This window comes from Haemaphysalis longicornis, unplaced genomic scaffold, assembly GCF_048455015.1.
Source record: "Haemaphysalis longicornis isolate Haplotype H1 unplaced genomic scaffold, Haemaphysalis longicornis Haplotype H1 scaffold_6, whole genome shotgun sequence".
In the NCBI taxonomy this organism is placed as follows: Eukaryota; Metazoa; Arthropoda; class Arachnida; order Ixodida; family Ixodidae; genus Haemaphysalis; species Haemaphysalis longicornis.
Genome location: NW_027526407.1, coordinates 109,142,298 through 109,147,271, shown reverse-complemented (window position 1 = coordinate 109,147,271; position 4,974 = coordinate 109,142,298). Strand labels below are relative to the sequence as shown.

The 4,974-nt window shown below is 49.2% G+C and overlaps 1 long non-coding RNA gene across 1 annotated transcript; it reads right to left on the bottom strand.

Moving 5' to 3' along the window:
• Window positions 1–1,009: 1,009 nt before the first annotated feature.
• On the bottom strand, window positions 1,010–2,141 carry LOC144141867 (uncharacterized). Its single transcript, XR_013316726.1, has 3 exons — window positions 2,011–2,141; window positions 1,714–1,892; window positions 1,010–1,135 (listed from the first exon to the last, which is right to left on the bottom strand). It is a non-coding gene; the product is annotated as an uncharacterized LOC144141867 (long non-coding RNA).
• Window positions 2,142–4,974: the final 2,833 nt, after the last annotated feature.

The following is a 4,974-nucleotide window of genomic DNA, read 5'->3' as shown; positions in this document are numbered from 1 at the left end:
AAGTGATATGGCAAACTCGGCGAGAGTAGCCGCATGCGCACTCAGCAAAGGCCGCTGCTTCCGCCGTCTGCTAGGCGGTTCCAAGAGAAGACGGCCGTCCCCCATTTTTGTTATTCGCTTATCACACTCCCTCCCATACTCAAAATTTTTCTTCATGACTTTGCACGTGGCGCCAACTGAAAACAGTAATCAGCGTTGCCGAACGCAAGGTTCGTTCAGGGCAAGGTTCGTTCTGCAACGCTGATTACGCTTTTCAGTTGGCGCCACGTGCAAGGTCTTGAACCAAAAATTTGGGTATGGTAGAGAGTGTGATAAGCGAAGAACAAAAATCGGGGGCGACCGTCTGCTGTTGGAACAGCCTGGCAGACGGCGGAAGCAGCGGCCTTTGCTAAGTGCGCATGCGGCTACTCTCGCCGAGTTTGCCATATCACTTCATAACGCACCGCTCATCGACCGAACGGTCGACGCTGCCGTGATATTGGTAAAAAAAATGGGCAGATGTAAATGCACCACCTAAGCGGAATTTAAACAGATCAATCGTAATATGAAGAAAGAAAAACAACATCTTAAAGAAGCCCAGCGTCGTCACATTTTGATGTAACAGCGTACGAGTAATCAGCTGTAGCCTCAGTCATCTGTTTACGCACACACACCTGACGTGGTATTGCAAAAATACATACTTCGCTTTCCTTATTTATTGCGTCCGCTGCACTTAAGTAAGTTAAAAAATATTTTGTGTCTGAAGGAAACCTGACTCATGATCGGTTAATTCTGGTGTTCAGCCTTGCCAAAGGTAGGCCAGGCCTATGCGGCACGCTGTAGTGGAGGGTTCAGGATTAATTTTGACCACTTTGGGTACCTTGACCGTGCGTCGGAATCTCGACCAACGGGTTTTTCACTTTCACCAGTGCAGCGGCCACCACGACCGGGAACAAAGCCGCGTCCTTGGTCTGAACAGCACTACGCATTAGCCACAATACGGTGGGTGGGAATGAAATCAGTTTCTCACCTCGTGTGCGTACGCTCAAGGAAGGAATGGCCCGTTGTTTGCTTCTACGCTTCTGAGCTGAGGCTTGTGCTAGTGTTCCTGTAGCTACTGGCACTACTCGTTCGTCCGTTGCTACAGCTGCTACTGCTAAAAAGACAAAAAAAACAGGTGCCAGCGTTCAAAGTATCAGTCTGGGTAAATTCCTAGACGGCTCAATCGGCAGGTTTATTGCCTGCGATGGCTTTCAGCAAGGGTAAAACCACATTAGATGCAGTCGCGGCGGGTTCGTTCAACTTCGGCGAACTTTGTAATGTCCATCATACACATTTTTTGTAATGCGCAATGCGTGTGCACCGTTAATGGGAAACAGTTCTCAGGCAGTTATTAAATGACTAATTGGTTGTGAAGTAATCGGTTGTATGCCTAGATTCATTACCAGTTTATTGTCTTTTTTATTGATATATGTGCATACTTCATTTTGTTTCTTTTTATCCAGGTGCATTTACAAACTTCGCCCTCGGATATTACGTTCTGAATAGGCGATGATGAACTTTTTTAATATTTAACACACCGCCGTTCTTATGCTTCGTAAGGTGGCCTCGACCCCATATTTAACCTCTTCTCCCGTGGTGGAACATCAACCTTGAGTCCAAAAATAAGCATTTGATTTGGTGTCATTTGATCCTCCTTGAGCGGCAATGACATCTTTAAACAATGCAACTTACCTTGCAACGGTCACAAAATCATGCTCTGTCGGTTGGCCTGGATCTTGTGAGCTAGTCGATGTGGCCAGATAATTTGCAACACGTTGTCTCCAACTTGTCAGAGATTTGTGGATGTAGTTGCCTTCAACACCCCGACGCGAACAGCATGAGCACAGAGATCCCATTGCAGTGTGGCTGGTCTGTCAAAAATGCAAATAAATCTTTAGGCCCATTTTATGAATTATAAATAAAAATCAGCCTAATGAAACAAAGCGTCACAATATACGTGGCGCGGTCCAGGTCCGAAAGTATACTTGCCTTGAAGTGAGCAGCCGAGTTGAGGCCCCTCCCTTGGACAGCCAGCCGGCAGAATGTGTGCTTCAGGAAGGCTTGCACAGCGTCCCAAATGTTTAGTAATAAAGCGGTAGCGACGACCAATCGGCCTGTCAGCGCCATATCACTGTGTTTACCATCAAAATAGGCGAGGGTACGCGCACTCGCATAGAACTATTTCTTATCGGAGCATCATCTGCTCCGCTGATCTTCTCAGAGCAAAACACTCCATTCTTTTCTTATCTTGCAAGGCCATTTCACTACCGTCAAAGGTAGCTGAGCCGCGTGGGGCACAAAGTCATTCAGATGCAGTGGCCTGGGGTGTACCACTCTCAAGGAAACAGCGTAGCAGACGACACTCGTACAGCACATAGCCCTATAAGCGTGCGCGTACCCTCGCCTATTTTGCTGCGGAACACCGTGATAAGGCGCTGACATGTCGGTCGGTCGTGGCTACCGCTACATTATTAAAAAATGTGGGAAGCTGTACGTAAATTTAAACATCCTCCTTAGGCGCATTTGTGGAAGGAGTGTTGAATACGTAGTTAGTAAGATTCTGCTAATCAGAGCAAGTGTAAGGAACAAAACCATGACGATGCAATAAAATACTCACCATGCAACGCACAGCCTCCGACGATTGCTGGCTATCAGGCTGAAGGATTTCTGAGCTGTGCGCGTGCGTGGTGTTGTCTGAGTGGTTTCAATTACGCCTCCTGGTAAAAGTCTTACCTGATCTGCACATAATGCTGCACACTTATTTAGTCGCGTATTTGGCAGCTCCGTGCCATTAGGATAATTATTTCTCTCTAATAACTGCGTCCAACGCTTCATTTATATATTGCATTCATTGATTGTAGGGTTCAACGGGGCGACGCAGCGCAGTTCATGAGGCGTGCCGTAGTGGAGGGCTCCGGACTAATTTTGACCACCTGGGTATCTTTAACGTGCGACGAAATCTCGACCACACGGGCATTTTGGCTTGTCGCTTCCATCAAACAAGCGGCCGCCACGGCGTGGAATAATAGCACCCGTGCCCTTGTGCTCAGCAGCCCAACGCTTGAGCCACTGAGCCACCGTGGTGGGTTTTATTTTAGAAGACCCGCCGTGGTGGCGCAGTGGCTAAGCCATTGTGCTGCTGAGTCAAAGGAGGCGGCTTCGATTCCCGGCCACGGCGGCCGCTTTTCTGATGGAAGCGAGAAGCAGCAAATTGGCTGGCGATTACGATACTCCCTAATGCTACATTTAGCCGAAGCAGCAGTGCGCTGAGATCGTACTCGCTCGCGGGTGCTATCGACGGCAGCCATGATGAGACTTTGCGTCGGCGGCGCGAAGATGCGTCTTAGGCGAACGCGCATCATAGACACGCGCACGCCCACCTCACGTGTACGCCAGGCGTCACGCCGTCCAGTGCCTTATGCGGACACAGCCTCCTCTCCCCTCACCCCACCACACACTTTCCTAGAGCGCTGGTTCACACCGCCACGGCGAACCGCCCGCCCCTCCATATCTCGCTACACTCTCCTCCTTTGCTTTCCTTCAGGTGTCGGTGTTCCCATCATTCGCTTTTTCTTTCAGTCGTTGGTATTCCCATCATTCGCACGTCACGTCACGGTGACGCGGCTCAGCCCAGAGACGGGGGACAAAGAGGTGCGCCTAAAACGCCCGTGTGCTTAAGATTTCTGCGCACGTTAAAGAACCCCATGTAGTCCCAAGTACTCCTAAGCCCTCCAATACGGCGCGCCTCGTCGTCTGTGCAGCGGAAGTGCGTTAAAACATCACAATTATTTCAATCATGCGAAATCATCAATCAATCAATCAATCAATCAATTTTCGATGTTTATTTGTATTTGATGAAGATGAGAAAAACCAAGGACAGCCTTGTATACACATTTGCCGACATTCGGCAAATGTGTTATCGCGCAGTCGGCATTCTAGCCAAGCTACCACAGCATCCTCGGACCCCTCTTCTTGACGAGGAACGTGATGCGATCAAGAGCCTCCGCAGTAACATGGACATCGTAATACTTCCCGCTGACAAAGGAAACGCCACCGCAATCTTGAATAGCGATGACTACGTCGAAAAAATGTCTGATCTCCTGCAAGACGACAGCCCGTACGTGAAGCTAAAACGGGACCCAACCCTCAAAGTGGAACGAGGTTTGCAAACGCTTTAACTGACGTTTTCCGGTTAGTTCCCCCCCAGAACAAGTCGCTGTACTTCAAGCTCCACTGCCACAACGGCTCAGCAGCTGCTTTATACGGCCTCCCGAAGCTCCACAAGCCGAACGTCCCGATGCGACCGATAGTTCACTTCACACGTTCACTCTTCTACCACCTGTCGGGCTTTTTTCACAAAGTTTTTGCACCACTCCTTGGAAAGTGGTCTAATTTCATACGCAACTGCTCAGATTTTATTAAAAAGGTGCGCGATGGGCCACGACGAGATAATAGTGTCCTCTGATGTGAAGTTACTGGTTACCTGCATACCGGTGGATTTGCCGGTGGAGGTTTGTCGGACTGCACTGCAACATGACGACTGTTTGAGTGAAAGAACCCACCTCGAAGAACCAGATCTCCTGACGCTGTTGCAGTTCTGCCTCGAGAACGATTATTTTCTTTTCCGGGTGGCAATCTGCAAGCAGGTCTACGGCACAACCATGGGCGCATCTATCTCTGTAACAACCACCAACCTTACCATGGAAGCATTGGAAACGCGCGCACTGTCTTCATTCGAACCACGACCCAAGCTCTTTCTGCGGTACATCGACGATTGTTTCTGCATCATCGAAAAGGACTCACTAACTGCCTTTACAGAACACATGAACAGCATGGAGGAATCCATTCAATTCACTGTCGAGGAGGAGGCTGCAGGTCGTCTTCCTTTCCTGAACGTGTTGGTTGAACGTCGTCGCGATCGCCTTTCGTTCAACGCTTACCGAAAACAAACCC